The sequence below is a fragment of the Astatotilapia calliptera genome, chromosome 23 (assembly GCF_900246225.1).
Source record: "Astatotilapia calliptera chromosome 23, fAstCal1.2, whole genome shotgun sequence".
Taxonomy (NCBI): Eukaryota; Metazoa; Chordata; class Actinopteri; order Cichliformes; family Cichlidae; genus Astatotilapia; species Astatotilapia calliptera.
In genome coordinates, this window is record NC_039323.1 from 25,795,602 (window position 1) to 25,812,708 (window position 17,107).

Sequence of the window (17,107 nt, forward strand, 5' to 3'; positions counted from 1 at the left end):
GAGCATGAGGGGGGGAATGGATGTTTGTGTCTGTGTGTGCCTGTATGTCTGTGTCTATATGTCAGGTTGGGTATCAGACACCACCTCTCTGGGGACACCTCAGGCCCTCCAAGGTTTGGAGGCCTATCTCCACCCCTCCACCACTTCCCCTGCCGATGGCGGACTCCCTCAGGTGTCGGTGCGTTGGTGGTTCTTTGTGTCTGGGGGTGGGCGTCCAGGTACACACCGGCTCACTCCTTGGCGGCCGCTTATTGGGGCCTGGAACCTGGGGCTCGCTCGGGCCACTTCGGAGGTGGGGTGCCCCCGGCCTCTCGGCCTGGGGCTCGGACACTCAGGCACAGCTGGCTGCCGGCGGAGCTCACGGGCGCGTCACTGCAACTCCCCCTGGCTTCTGCTCCGCGGCAGCTGAGTGAGCCCTCATCTGGGACTCTCCTCAGCTCTTGCTGGGACAGTGGCGCGGCTGCCCCTCTGTTGGTCTTCTATGGTCTCTTGTGTTCTGGGGGCCTCTGGATGTCTGGAGTTTTGATCTCCTCCATACCTGCTTCATACCCTGGAGGACGGGGCTGTGCCCCCCCCACACTCCCTAGCAGATCGTTACATGGAGAAACCTTTGATAAGATAAGATAAGATAACGCTTTATTGTCATTGCACAGTCATACATAGTACAGTAGTACAATGAAATTGGAAAAACTGTCCTACGTCGGCACTACATATAACACAACACGACACGATATGACACATCACAACGTAACAAACAACACAACACAGTATATTAACTTAGTATAAAAAAGAAGAATAAGTGTATGTGTATTGCACACTGTTATTATTGCACATTAATTATTATTGCACCTTGTTATAAATATAAATATTATTGTTATCGTTTTAAACATTGTTACCTCCCCCTAAAAAGTCCAGGGAGGTATCCAGTCAGGTCAGCTATTTACATTGATCAGGGCTATTGCCCTGTTGTAAAAGCTGTCCTTGAGTCTATTTGTTCGGGACCTCAGCAGCCTGAACCTCCTGCCAGACGGCAGCAGCTTAAACACCCGGTGTCCTGGGTGTGTGCAGTCCCGTAGGATGCTGCGTGCCCTCTTGAGACAGCGAGTGCTGTACAGGTCCTTCAGGGAGGGAAGAGGATGTCCAATGATTTTTTGGGCCATGTTGATGACCCTCTGGAGTGCCTTTCTGTGTGCTGTGGTGCAGCTGGAGAACCACACACCGATGCAATATGTCAGCACACTTTCAATGGAGCAGCGGTAGAAGACGGTCAGCAGCTCCTTCTTCAGGTCCATTTTTCTGAGGATTCTCAGAAAGTGGAGACGCTGTTGGGCCTTCTTTAAGATCGCAGAGGTGTTAGAGCTCCATTGGAGGTCTGTGTCTATGTGCACACCCAGAAACTTGAAACTGGAGACCCTTTCCACGCACTCCCCGTTGATGCTGACAGGCTGCAGCTCGGACTTCCTCCTACTGAAGTCAACTACCAGTTCTTTTGTTTTGGTGGTATTGAGGTCCAGGTTGTTGTCTGCACACCAATCTGACAGCCTCTGAACTTCAGCTCTGTATGCAGTCTCATCTCCCCCTGAGATGAGCCCCACCACAGTGGTATCATCTGCAAACTTGATGACTGTGTTGTCTGGGTGGGAACTAACACAGTCATGTGTGTACAGAGTGTACAGTAGGGGACTCAGTACACAGCCTTGTGGAGAGCCGGTGTTGAGGCTGAGGGCTGAGGAAAGATGAGGCCCCACTCTAACTCTCTGTACACGGTCTGAGAGGAAGTCTCTGATCCAGCGGCAGGTGGTGGAAGGAAGTCCAATTTCCAGCAGTTTATCTATTAGTCTGTCCGGGAGTATCGTATTGAAAGCAGAGCTAAAGTCAACAAAGAGCAGCCTGGCGTAACGGCCCTGCACTTCCAGGTGAGAGATGGTGGTGTGGAGCGTTGTAGCAATGGCATCTTCAGTTGATCTGTTAGCTCTGTATGCAAACTGGAGCGGGTCGAGTGTGGGTGGCAGGCAGGACATGATGTGACGTCGGACCAGTTTCTCAAAGCACTTCATTATAACAGGTGTTAGAGCAACTGGTCGGTGTTAGAGCAACTGGAATACAAGCGCGCTGATCCACACAGGTATGCACACGGGTGTTCACTGCTCGTAGACTTAAATTACACCTTTCTTGGCTACTACTTCGAAGCACATCTGTCCTGCGTACTGCACAACAACATTGAATATTTAGTATTTACTGCTGTTTACACTTAGCTAGATTAATGCGATGGTGTTGTGTTTAGTATGTTGCTTTGGTTTTTTTTTGTTTTTTTGCTTGTTTTCTATTCTTCTCTCAACAGGTGATCCAACAGATTCTTATTTTTTTTCTCCCCCCCCCTTTCTCACTGTCCCTCTCCCCTTCTGTTTTTCCTTTCCTTCCTCTTTCTTTCTCCCTTTCCTATCCCTCACTCATGTCTGTCCCATCTGTAACATCTGAAAATAAAATATAATAAATAATAAAAACAAAGATCGACCAAATGGACCAATACGGCAATGCCACGAAGATCCATTTGGCAAAGTAAATCCATTGGGTATCCTTGTTGGTCTTCAGACAACAATTCTGATGGCTAAAGAACCAAATGGGACAGGCAAAAAAAAAAAAAAAAAAAGAAGCAAATTATTGTGGAAAAGACCACCGAGTTCAAACCATGCAAGTGATCTCCTCCATACCTGCTTCATGGACGGGGCTGTGGCTCCCCACACCCTCTACCGATCATTACATGAAGGAACCTTTTAAATACAAGCGCGCTCATGCTCACAGGTGTACACACGTGTGCTCACACACACAAACTACACCCTTTTTGGCTCCTACCTCAAAGCACACTGTGCGCTGTTGATCTTATGTGCTGCACAATAATGTTTAATATTTAGTATTTACTGTTATATTCCCATAGATCATCGTGATGTTGTTTATTATGTTGCTCTTTTTTTTTCTTCTGCTTGTTTTCTCTTTTTTCTTTCTCAACAGGTGATCCAGATGATCGATAGATGTATTTTTGTCTGCTTATTTTGTTGGTTTTTTTCCCTTTATCCCCATCCCTCTTCCCCGCTGTTTTTCTTTCCCTCTTTCTTTCTCCCCTTTCTTTTCCCCAGCCAAATCTGTCCTGTATTTAGCAAGTGAAAATAAAATAAAATAAACAATAAAAGGTGAATCAAATAGACCAATACGGCAAGGCTGGGATGGTCCATTTGGTAAAGTAAATCCGTTGGGCATCTTTCTTCGCCTTTAGACAATCATTCTGATGGCAAAAGAGCCAAACGGGACAGGCAAAAAAAAAAAAAAAGTAACACACATAAACATTTGTCACTGTCACTGCTTAGGAGCTCTAGACAATGTAACTGCCACCACAATGCCCAAACCTTTTATGGTATTTAGTGTACTGAATATCTGACTAATAGGACTGTAATAATAGCAACTTAAAACACTTTCTCTACAAAAGCAGTTGCATTACTACTAGCTTTATTTTAACCCTTATTCTAACTGTACCTTAACTCGTACAGCTTCTACTTGCTCCATTTCCTAGACGGTAATTAAAGTTCTTCCCAAATGTGACCCACATTACCAATGTTCCATGGGCCACATCTGACCTTAAGTCTGGCTGCCACAAACCATCCACAGGTGCACCTTATATTGCCAAGATGTCGCATGTATTGCAACATTGGGGCAACATCTGGCCCACACAACACTTGCCAGAATCCAAATCAATGCCAGCTCACGAGTATTAGGCCCGTACTTCAGCCGCAAGTGCCAAAATAAGCCCAGATCTGGCTCAAATGGGTTTTCCTTGTACTCCTATAGTTTTTGCCACATGTTCAATATGAGATGTATCAGTGACCCTAAAGCAACTCACTAGTTTTTGTGGTGGCAGACCTTTTTTCACTTTTCACTGAAATTTCCTCAGTTTTATATCCAAAACTGCCTCAAAATAAAAAAAAAAATCTTGGTTTCCAATAAACTCCATCGGAGAAGAATTTTACAGGAGCACCAGCAGCAGAGAAGCTATTCCAGATCTCGGCAGGAGCGCTGCCATACCATGACTCCGCTGTGCCAAACATGGTGTTTCGGTGGGAGTGAGAGGATAAAACGATAAATGCAAATTAATAAAATTCCACGCGGGGGGTCCTTGCAGAGCTGTCCAACATCACCGCAGTGCACCGAACCCCCTCTGATGGTGAGAGCATTGTTGTCTTTGTGGACGCTCTGCAGCTGCTGTATTCACTGGACGAGGCAGCGATAGCACTCTATTCCCCTCATGCTCACACGGTCACCTCCAGCTCGCATGCAGTTCTGCAGAAAATAACTCCAGCACATCCTAAACAGACACATATATGTCTAAAGGATTTATGTGTAGCGCTTGTGATGGTCCACACTGTATAGTAAAGACTGAAGCTACCTAGTCACTAAGCATTCTGGGAAACGTGGGACATCAACACTTTAAAAATGAGTATTTGAAGATGTCTTTGCCCCTTACACCGCAGGAACACATTTTTTTAAATTAATGTTTGATCAACAACAAGATCAAGAACAGTGACTTGGAGATGTTAATCACTACAGGAGCATCGGTCTTTAAAGATAAAATTAAAACAGCAGTTCACAACTTTTTTTAACCCTGTCAGCGGGAACCCCCGACTCAAATCTGCTCATTTAAATTAATTTTTAAAAAGGATCTGGATCATGTTCAGCTTACCATTTACTCTTGCTGATTATACTCAACTCAGTATTTACTATTATTATGTTAAGCTACACTGTCAGCTAATGTATTTAACAATACGTTTAAACCATTAGTGGTTTTTCTACTATTTAGGCATGCTTTTAGCTAAATATTTAAAGTTTAAAGTGTTTTTTTTAATATATTTTAGTAATGATTTTAGTTAACCATTTGTCCGGTCTGCTTAGCTAACATTTAGGGGGTTTTTTTTGTTAATTTATACTGCTGGTTAATAACAGTTTCAACAATTTAAACATGGTTTTTACTACGTTTAAATATTTTATTACTTACAATCATTTTATTTTTCTATTCAGATAGTTCTGGGTTTATTACTTTTACTGTAGTTTTAGTGAAACATTTTAACATATACCTATAAAAGTTTCACATTATACTTTCCAGCAATAATGTTGTTATTTTAGCTGGGTTTAATCAGTTAGCCAAGAATTTCAACTGCGTATCTACACTCACCTGTGACTTTGTTTGGTTCACTTGCTGAACTGCTGGTTGATGTAATTATCTAACCAGCCATGTGATTGGTGCATTAGGCATGTAGACATGCTCAAAACGACCTGCTGAAGTTCAAACCGAGCATCAGAATTGGGAAAAAAGGTGATTTTAATGACTTTAAATGTGGCCTGGTTGTTTGTCTGGGTGTTTCAGAAGCTGCTGATCTGCTGGGATTTTCTCACAGAGCATCTCTGAATGCACAAACTTGTCCAGCTTTGAAGCAGATGGGCTATAGTGGCAGCAGAAGACTTAGACATGGATACCAAACTTGTCAGCTAAGAACAGGAAACTGAGGCTTTAATTCCCACGGGCTCACCAAAACTGGACAATATATTCAATATTCAGATGGTGTCAGCTGGTGATCAGCTGATCACGGGGCCGGGTTTAAAAGAGACGCCACCCACCTGTTCGCCGCTCAGACATCGTTCTCTTCATGTCAGGAGCTCCAAAACTTTGCCGACATCAGTCTCCGCCTGATTCAGCAACTGTGAGTGTTTTTCCCTTCAATTCTTTTTCTCATCCCGGCTCCGCTCGCTCTCCGTCTGTAATGCCAGTTCCGAAGCCACGCTTCGTGCACTGATCGTTACTAGAATAACTGTGTGTCTGTTCCAACCCACCGCTAGCCTTCGCCGCGTTTGGGTCTAGCCAGCACGCCACACGGGCACGCCGAATTACTGTGTGTAATTCGCCCGATCGTGACAGGATGTCTGAGCCACATATAGACCCAGCGGAATTCGAACGGCTGAAAGCTGAAGTACTATATCTTTGCGGTGTGGTGAATCGGATGAGCACAAAAATGGAGTCTCTCACCGAAACTGTCCTCCAACTTTCCACTTCCGTCACCTCGCTGCAACGTCAGCCAGCGCCAGTGAGCGCGGAGCCCCGGATCGGACTACCAGATAAGTGGAACGGAGTTGATGGCCGGCCTGATGGTTTGCTCGCCACTTTAGACATGAATGGGCCGCGGCTCTCTACAACAATAAATCTGCAGCTTGCAATGACTATGCCCTGTTTGTGGAGGAATTAAAAAAGACGTTTGTTCCCCCGAGCAGTGAAGTGGAAGTGGAGTCACAGCTGCTTCATTTACGCCAGGGCAGTCGACCCGTCTGTCACTTTGCCTCCCAATTCCATACCCTGGCTGCTAAGCTAAAGTGGGGAGGCGCTTCTCCATTTTTCTGGAGGGACTGGCTGATTACATCCGAGATGAGATGACCGGCCGTGAGACCCCAAAAACTCTGGATGAGGCCGTGGACCTCGCCCTGAAGATCGACCAACGAGTGATGTCGCGGCCTCGCCACACCCCTCGGGCCTTCAAACCCTTCCAGCCTCAGAGGGCCACGTCTTCGCAGCCTCCTCCCCCCTCTGAAGGAGCCACTGCTAACCCAAGCAGTACATCCAGCGAGGAGCCCATGCAGCTGGGTAGACTCTCCAAAGAGGAGAGAGAGAGACGCTGGCGTGAGGGTCTCTGCGCCTACTGTGGATCAGCTCGACACCGTCGTCCCCAGTGCCCGCTACGTCCGGGAAACGACGACGCCAGGTAGACTGCGGGGGAGTCCCACCTGGCCCTTCCCACTCCTCTGACCCCTCTCGTTTTCTGTTACCAGTAATATTTCACCTGAAACACCAACAGTTCTCATCTAAAGCCCTCCTGGACACCGGAGCCGCTGAGAACTTCATGGACCAAAAACTAGCCTCTCGACTTCGCATTCCGTTAACTTCTGTTGATCAATTTCTCCCGGTGACCTCAGTAGATGGGTGACCCCTCCAACCCTACCCGATCCAGTTCCAGACCCAGCCGGTTCGCATGTCTATTGGGGATCATCAGGAGGAGGTCCGGTTTCTAGTAGTCTCGGCCACTTCCTCTCCTCTCATCCTTGGATACCCCTGGTTCCGTCAACATGACCCCCACATCTCCTGGTCTTCCTGCCAGATCCTGGATTGGGGTCCCCAGTGTCCACGCCGCTGCCTTCTCTCTCGGACCCAAAAGACCTCAAAGTCAGAAGAGGCCTCACCCCCGGAGCCCATTGATCTGGATAAGATCCCTCCGGCTTACCACGACCTATCTGAGGTCTTCAGTAAGAGGCGAGCCTCATCTACTCTACCTCCTCATCGCTCCTACGACATGGCCATCGAGCTCCTCCCGGGAGCGGTCCCTCCTCGTGGTCGCCTGTTCTCTCTGTCACCCGCAGAGAATAAGGCCATGGAGGAGTACGTTGCTGAGGCTCTCCAACAGGGCTTTATTCGCCCTTCTACCTCTCCTGCTGCTGCTGGATTCTTCTTTGTCAAGAAGAAAGATGGCGGGCTCCGCCCCTGTATAGATTATCGGGGCTTGAATAAAGTCACTGTCAAGAACCGCCATCCTCTTCCTCTGCTATCCACCGCGCTCGATTCCCTGTCCCAGGCCTGCATCTTCACCAAACTAGACCTACATAGCGCCTACAAATTGGTGCGCATTAGGGAAGGGGACGAATGGAAGACGGCCTTCATCACCCCTAACGGGCACTGGGAGTACCTGGTGATGCCCTTCGGCCTCTGCAACAGCCCTGCTGTCTTCCAACATCTGATCAACGATGTCTTGCGGGATAATCTAGGCCGGTGGGTGTTTGCTTATCTAGACGACATCTTGATCTACTCCCGCACCGAAGTGGACCATATTCGCCATGTGAGGGCCGTGCTGAGCAGGCTGCTTGAGTACCAGCTGTTCTGCAAACTGGAGAAGTGTGCTTTCCATCAGCGGTCCACCACCTTCCTAGGTTTCACCATCTCCTCCGATGGCCTGACCATGGACCCGCAAAAGGTCCAAGCCGTGACCCAGTGGCCTCAGCCCTCCAGCCTTAAGCAGCTACAGAGCTTCCTGGGCTTTGCCAATTTCTATCGGCGCTTTATCCGTAACTTCAGCACCGTTGTCGCCCCACTGACATTCCTCACCAAACCAGCTAACCTGCCTAAGCCCTTCTGCCTCTCCCCAGGTGCAAAACAGGCATTCCAAGACTTTATCCACCGGTTCACTACGGCCCCCGTCCTGCTCCACCCTGATCCTGCCAGAGATTTTGTGGTGGAGGTGGATGCCTCTGATGTTGGCGCTGGCGCCGTCCTTTCTCAACACGGCCCGGATGGAAAACTTCACCCATGCTGCAATTTCTCAAGGAAATTTTCTCCCACGCAGCAACAGTATGGTGTCGGAGACCGAGAACTCCTGGCCATCAAGTGGGCCTTAGAAGAGTGGCGGAATTGGCTCCTGGGAGCGAAAGACCCTTTTCTGATCTGGACTGATCATCAGAACCTGATCCATATTCGTTCTGCCAAGCAGCTCAACCCAAGGCAGGCCCGTTGGGCCTTATTCTTTGAGCCTTACAATTTCCACCTCGCCTACCGCCCTGGTTCCAAAAACGCTAAGGCGGACGCTCTCTCCAGACAGTTCGCCCAGGATGGCCTCACGTCAGACCCTGGACCTATCCTACCTTCTCATTGCTTCGCTGCCCCCCTTCGGTGGCCCTTGGAGGACTCTATCCGGGATGCCCTGAACGCCGAACCACCTCCGCCTGACACCCCTGCTGGGAGGCTCTATGTACCATCCCGGTGCCGTCAGGAGGCCTTGCTCTGGGCTCACTCCTCCCCACTCTCTGGTCACCCGGGGCCTGACAGGACCCTCCAACTCCTCCGTCGTGGCCCTCCATGACTCGGGACGTCCGTGAATTAGTTTCCGCCTGTGACACCTGTGCTCGGGCCAAGTCCTCCACTCAGCCTCCCGCTGGCGACCTTCGCCCTCTCCCTGTGCCAGGACGTCCCTGGTCCCATGTCGGCCTTGACTTTGTTACCGCCCTCCCATCCGTGGACGGTCTTGACACCATCCTCACCTTTGTAGACCGGTTTTCAAAGGCGGTGCACCTGGTCGCCCTGGCCGGTCTCCCTTCCGCCAAACAGATGGCCAAGCTCCTCTTGAACCATGTCGTCCGGCTTCACGGTTCCCCAAGGACATAGTCTCCGACAGGGGGCCTCAGTTCACCGCCAGGTTCTGGAAAGCCTTTTGCCGCCTGATTGGAGCGTCTCCCAGCCTCTCGTCCGGCTATCACCCTCAGACCAATGGGCAGGTTGAACGGACCAATCAACAGCTGGGGCGCTTCTTGAGGTGCTTCGTCTCCGCCCAACCGTCGCTTTGGCCTCGTTACCTGTTGTGGGCTGAGCTGTCTCATAACCTTCACGTCTCTTCTGCCACCGGTCTCTCGCCCTTTGAAGTTTGTCATGGTTTTCATCCTCCTATCTTCAGCCATCAGGAGGCAGAGGTCGATGTGCCTGCTGCTGAACGGATGGTCTGCCGCTGTCGTCTGGCCTGGATCAAGGCGCAGGTTGCCATTTCCCGAGCCAACGCTCTGTACACCAAGCAGCATCGTCGCCGCCACCGCCCGGGTCATCCATTCCAGCCGGGGGATCGCGTCTGGCTCTCCACAAGGCACCTGCGGCTCCGCACCAAGTCCAAGAAGCTCACTCCCAGGTTCGCTGGCCCGTACGAGATCACTGCCCGGCTCAACCCCGTGACTTATCGTCTCCGGCTTCCACCCGCCATGAAGGTCCGTCCGGTTTTCCACGTCTCGCAGCTTAAACGGCGCGTTACTTCCCCGCTGGCATCCCCCTCCCCGGCCCCGCCTCCGCCCAGGTTCGTCGATGGGGGTCTTGTCTACACTGTCCGGCGGATCTTGGACTTCCGTCCCCGGGGTTGAGGGGTCCAGTATCTGGTGGACTGGGCTGGCTACGGTCCTGAGGAGCGCTCCTGGGTGCCGTCCCACTTCGTCTTGGATCCTTCCCTCATCTCGGATTTCCGTCGCCGCCGTCCTGGACCGTCGGGTGCCGGTCTTCGGGGGGGGGGAGGCCTGTCAGCTGGTGATCAGCTGATCACGGGGCCGGGTTTAAAAGAGACACCACCCACCTGTTCGCCGCTCAGACATCGTTCTCTTCATGTCAGGAGCTCCAAAACTTTGCCGACATCAGTCTCCGCCTGATTCAGCAACTGTGAGTGTTTTTCCCTTCGATTCTTTTTCTCATCCCAGCTCCGCTCGCTCTCCGTCTGTAACGCCAGTTCCGAAGCCACGCTTCGTGCACTGATCGTTACTAGAATAACTGCGTGTCTGTTCCAACCCACCGCTACCCTTCGCCGCGTTTGGGTCTAGCCAGCACGCCACACGGGCATGCCGAATTACTGTGTGTAATTCGCCCAAGTTGTGACAGATGGTAGAATTTGAAACATTTATGATTATATTTTAGCATTCCTTTTACTTTTAGTTAACTCATTAGTTTCCATTTATTCAAATCTGGTAATTTCTTTAATCAAATGTAAACTCGTTTCAGTTTTATCAGCTTTATGTAATGACCTTTTTATTTTACATTTGTAGACTATGCATGACTCCTGACTCACTTTTACCTTTGCTGTCTTTTACTTAATTGCTTTTTCGTTTATGCTTTGTGAAGCATTTTGGACCCATTTCCCAAAATGGCCCATAAATAGCTGAGATATTCTTATGTCCCTGGAATATTTATGCATAATAATTGCAGGCAAAGGAAGCACCAGGCAGCCAAAAAAAAAGAAGACACCAAGTCCAAAAGTAATGCATTAACAGCTCTGCATTAGGCAAGGATGGGTTTCTTTTATCGTCCTCTTCTTCTTCTTCACCTCCTTTTTTCCCCTCCTCTGTAGCACCGCTGGCACCGGACTGCACCACCTGCTCCACAGCTCTTTTCACTCCAGCCAGAATGAACAGCTGGCTGCTCTTCTGAAGCTCTGATTGGCTAATCCCTGCTGGTCACTTGCGCTTTTCCTCCCTGCGTGTCATTGAACTTTCTCTCGCCGAGTGCCAGGTCCGAGGAGTGTTTTCTCTCTCCCGTCTTTGCCCAGGCCCGTCCTTCATGTGCCCTGCGAATGGTCCGGGTGGCATATGGGGATATGTAAATAATTTAATGAGGTCAAAAGTGTGAGAGTCTCCTCTTTTTTCCCTTCATTCAAACCTTTTTCATGGCATCGATGGTTAAATATGAAACGTGCTTGCTGGGTTGTCAGGAACACCACCTTTACACCTGCTATAACATGCATCTGCATTCACTGGATACTTAATGAAAGCTGCGCATGAATGCAAGACCTCCCCCTTCCTCGGCCAGGAAAGTTTCAGATAAAAACAGTGCTCAATGCACCTCAAAACACCTCTGAGTTCAGTTGTTTCTAACTTTTTCCATTCAGAGACAAATACAACTCCAATTCCAAAAAAGTTAGGATGCCATTTAAAAGATCTCGGGATCAAACAACTAACCATCTGGTAAATAGATCACCTCACTCCACCTCCAAAGACACAGCTACCCTCTACTTTACAGCACCTGTTGTTCCCTGAAACTCTCCCATCCAGGTATAAACCAGACCTGACACTGGTTAGTGTCTGAGATCTGGAGTGCTCAGGGTGATGTGGTTACTCTCCACTGTGGACATTGATAGCTGGAGAGCCGATGGCCGAGTAGTCATTATTGTTGTACTTCTTTGAAGTTCGCCAACTGTCCATGTGGTCACAAAAACAGGCAAGCACCCAGACAGCCACACGGATCCTCGCACTCACCGTCTAATGATGTATGTCCTTTACACAGGAAGTTGTCATCAGCCTCATGCCGATTACGTCCGATCTCTGTTTCTTTACTTGTCAGGCTCACTTGATTTTAACCCCAATAAAACATGATTCAGACTCTTTAATGTTCTGTGCCTCGCCAGATTTGAACTTTTACACCTCAGCAATGCTCCACAGAAAATAAAAAGCTATTTTTTTAGTGCGTGTGTTCTGAAAGTTTGCTCACAGTTTGCTCAAACTTAAACGAGCTAATCTGACATGGATGCACCTAATTTGGAGCTTTGGGGACTACACAGCCACATTTTCATACTAGTTCTGCTTTACTTGAATTTCAGGTGCATTTCTACTCTTCTTAAGTCTGGATAAATAAAATGACTTAAAACTGTTCTGGACACACCACCGGCTCCAAGAACAGGTCTAGGATCAGCATTAAAAAAGACAAGAGGAGGAGATCACATGTAACTTACACAGTTCTAGATTGTTCCACTGAGGGTGGAAAAACTACAAGAAAGGAAGTTGAACCTGTTTACATGGATGCTAAACCTCTCAGTATCCTTTGCTTCACTTATTGGATTGGCTGGTCTTGTACAGCCTCCTCTTCTCCTCATCAAATGCAAAGCTAGCACTGAGTCATATACTCTGAATATTTCAGGGACTAATCTGTTCTCCAGTGGAGCCCAGACTGACTTCAAAATGGAAAAAATGCCCCTCAAATCCTCAGTTGCAACCAAACCTCAAACCTATTTTCATTCACTGGCCTCCGACGTGTTCTGTCATGCTCTATCAGTCATATTTTGTGCATTAAAGCGTGATCTTTTTTTCCCTTACGACTTCATTTCGCTGTTGATGTTTCATGCTCTGGCTCCCTTTTTCCATAATGTAACCCCTCGGCTTCTTAAAGCACATGTATGCGCCGGTTTTGTATTTATAAGCTGGTGTATAAATAGAGTTGATTGACAATCACCTACGGTATTTGACAAATGACCTTTGTGTCTCTCTGAGGATGAGAAATGCAGGTAAAGGAGTGAAGACGATGAATAATACAAGACGGACAAGCATTTTTTAAATGCAAAACGAGTCGATTTTACTACTAAGTGTATCTGTGGAGGCAGCAGAGTAGCCCGAGGCAAAATGTACACTTAGCTTTGGTCTATACAAGGCCCAGCACTGAATCATCAGAGCTCAGCTGTCCAAAATACACCACCAATCTGGCCGAGGCATATGGCTGCATGACACTCGTATGAATTACTACTACACGCTTGTGTTGTTGTTTTTCCTCCCTTTTAAATGTTCTATGAGCCGGGTAGTGCTCCCACCACCGTTTTACATGAGAACAGATCAAAATCGCTGCCCCGATGCCCGAGAAGAGCGGCCAGACAGGTCTGCTTTTTCAGCTTCTTAACACCAGAGAGAGAGACATGCGATCAGGCTCAAGGTTTTCACAGATCAGTCTGAAAGATGTGAAAATGAATATTTGTTGGTGATAAAACTGCATTTAAAGCAGCAGACTTCAGTGACTTATTTTGGGATTTTTAGGCTCTCTTCATAATTCGTAACTCTGAAGGTCTTTCAATGTTTTTCTCTGCTTTTTTACTCATTTTCAGTCCAGTCCTGACCATCCTCGTGTGGATGGTTTTGTTTTTGTTTGTTTGTTAAGCTATTTTACACTGACCTAAAATTCAAGCATAAGAAAGGCTGATGAACCAGTGTTGTGTCTACACATGACTGAAATATTAGCAAAGAACCAAGCAGGTACAATAAGGAAGATCTCACTGGGCTGCCTGCTTTTCTAGCTGTTGTCTACTCTTTACATCTCATGGTATCAAACTCACTGCTGTAGTCCAGTCATCTTCATTCCCACCTTCTACTTCTTACTGTCTGTGGTTGGCATCCACGGTCACACCCCTGCTACTGCATAATTTTAAGTCCTGAAACAATTGAAATGGGTAAGTTATTAAAAAACTCAAAACCTGTGCAGTTTTCACAAATTTGGGCTTCAGGTATAGAGATTAAAACTGTTTTCATAACCCTATATAATTGTGTTTATTTCTGCTGTAAAGTTGGACCTTTTAACATGGGAGTCTATGTGGAGAGACTCACTGTAGGAGCCAGCCTCTAGTGGCTGCTAGAGGGACTGCAGCTACTGGAATTATTTTCCTCTCTTATTTTTGATTTATTTGTTTTATGTATTTTTTTCTGTGTGATGTGCAGCTTAAAAATTTTAAAGGAGCAAATTTCAATTTTCTGTCAAAACATATTTATAGAAAACACACACACACAAACATACAGAAACACACAGACAGAAAAAAAATCAATTCAGGGCACCATCATGCAGCTTGATTGCAATTAAAAGCTGTCCTCCTCTGGGCCCAGGGCTAATAGTATGAGACAGTATTGATCAGTAAATGTAAGAGTAGACTGGATCAACATCAGTGTCAGTCAATATTTAAGAGTGACAGCGGGAATTCATACAGAAGGAAGAAACGCGCAGGAGCTGGATGGCAGACACACTTCAGAAATCAGCAGATTCTAATGTAAACAGAAGTGGAAAACTCATCTTCTGCCTTTTGCACCTTTTCCCTGTTTTATTTTCCTCTACACCATCTAATAAGTTGAAATCCTGTCATTTCTTTCCTCTGTTTCCAATTCACTCTCTGCCTCCTTTACTTTAGGGTTGCAGGAATGTTTCATCACTCCCATCTCGACCTTTGACCTTCCCCATTAGTGGCTTGTAAAGTTAGAGAGTGGCGAACGCAGTCTTGTATGCAAGTCTAATAGATGTAAAATGCAGAAGTAGAGGAAGGTTGAAAATTTCTCCCTTAATGATAGTGATATACTCCAGAGGATTCCCTCCTCACCCGCTCATTTTTCCGCATGCGTAATTGTCCAGGCGGTTCACGGCACATTATCAAATTCATCAGCTAATCATTTAAGACCCCCTCTTTTATCTGCGAGAAGGTCCGCGCATGATCCGATGGCGTGCCGATCGATAGGAAAATCGAGATATGCAAAGCGCGTTCTGATGTTTGGCATCGCTCAACCTTTGGCGCTTTTATCTCTGCCTTTTGATGTTGCTTTTAATCTGCATAACGCCGCGTGAGTGGATGATAGAAGCGAGCGTCTTCTCCACTGGAGAGGACTCCTCCGATGGAGTCCACCTGTCAGGGGAGAGGGAAGTTTCAAAAAAAGAGATTCAGGAAATGAGGAGCTGATTTTTGGTTAGGGGAGAAAAAAAATGTCAGAAAACGGTGAAAAAATGCAGGTCACGGGTTCAACATGAAACCTTCAGATGTCTTCTTCAGTCTCGCCACAAGTCCAAACCCAAGAAATCTTTAATGTCATGATAGAAAAGAAACAAATGCTTACATTTGGCATCCTTGAACCATAATTGCAGTGTTTGTTTTTGTTATATTTAATTATAATGTTGAATAGATACTTGCAAATGCTTTAATTTGAAATTGGTAGCTTTATTTTGAAAGGAGAAATTGAGTCAATCCTTGTTTACAGATCTTTGTAATGTGCCTGAAAAGGTAAAGCCATTTCTTATGCTAGACACGAAATAACCTAGTTGGAAAATGGTAGCTCCACACATTTGATTTGGCAGGTTTTTAAATGTAAATTTTTTTAACACGAGATATCATTCCAGACGCAGTCCCAAAGGGATTTGCATCTCTCTTCCTGGATCAAACCAGGATCTTTCACTTATTAGGTGACAAGGAAGACCACCCTGCAATGAACCCTCGGCTAACGAACCACATTAAGACAGTTAAAATTTGTTGGCAGCTCTGATTTGGACACACGATTTCACAAACTTGTACTTTAATTGTTCAAGCAGATTTCACAACTTTTATATACTCACACACATTCAAGAAGCTTTAAAAGAGCTTCTGATTAACCCCGTCCATTGTCTCCATTAAAAATAAATGCTGTCTTGTGCAGACAAATAAATATTAATTGAATAAGTCAGGTAAAAACACACAGTTTCATCAAAGAAAAAGTTTAGTAATTTACCAAAACAGCTGATCACTGTAGTTTACACTTAATCAAAATGAAGTAGTGCATTTGGACTATTTATAAGTACTATTTTCAGTAGCAGATTAATACATGTGTTATTCTGTAGGCAGTGAATTTCATTATTAGTAGTTTTTTGGTCTTTCTGTTGGATATTATCAGTTTGATAGGGTTTAAACCCCAGGTGTCAAAAATAAGGCCTGGGGGCCAGAGTCAGCCCAGCAAAGGCTTTGGAAAATGGGATAAATTTTAAATTTTTACTCTATTTTCTAAGGTTTTACAACTTTTATCTTCTTATAAACACTTCCTTCATGTCCATTCAGACTACACTGAAGTAAACAATTGATAGATAAACAATTAAAAGGCAGAAAGTTCCTTTTTTTTTCACTAGCTGTTATAAAAATGTTCAATTTTTAGAGATGTTTCACTGTGAAACTGTATAAAAAAATCGAGGTCACATGTTTCATGTCCAATGTGACACTTTTAAATCTGAATGACATTTATTGTTTAATGCTGGTAGAACAAAAGCAGCAGAAAATTTTAGTCATCAGCTCCTAACATTTTATATTTGAAATAATCCTCACAAAACCATAAAAATTGCAGGTCCCAGGATCTCAGATAGTTGAACCTAACCTAAAGATGATACTTTCTTCCCTAAATGTACTTTCAGCAACTCAGATCAGCTGAAGGTGCTTTAATGTTATGTTGTCATACTTCAAAATAAAAATCACAAAAAAGTTTCTTTACATTTAAAAGCTTCTGCTCTTTTTATCTAGTGTTATTTCACTGATTTTGACAGTTTTGTGAAGCCTTTAAAGTAATCTGGGAATGCAGTTGCATTTGCTTGTTTTTTTTTAATATTGGTTTTTAATTGAAAATCACATATAGAATATATAGAACTACCCTTTACTTCAAAAATGTGGAGAAACAGCAAAAGATGCCTTTAAATCACACATCTATTCTAGCTGAAAGCAATATAAAGAATATAGTTAAAGGCTCAATAAACACCATATTTTAATACTTTAATACAAAAACTTCCAAATGTGTTTTTATTTAAACTATTCGTGCTTTTTCAATAATCAGTGTTGATATTGAATGATACATGCAGCATTTTTATTACTGTCATCACTGTAGCTTCTCAGGTGCTTCACTATAACGGGAGGAAGAGGGGGGTTTATTATGAACTATTAAATATTATCATACAATCTCATACTTCAAAACGAGCTTTAAATAAAACCTT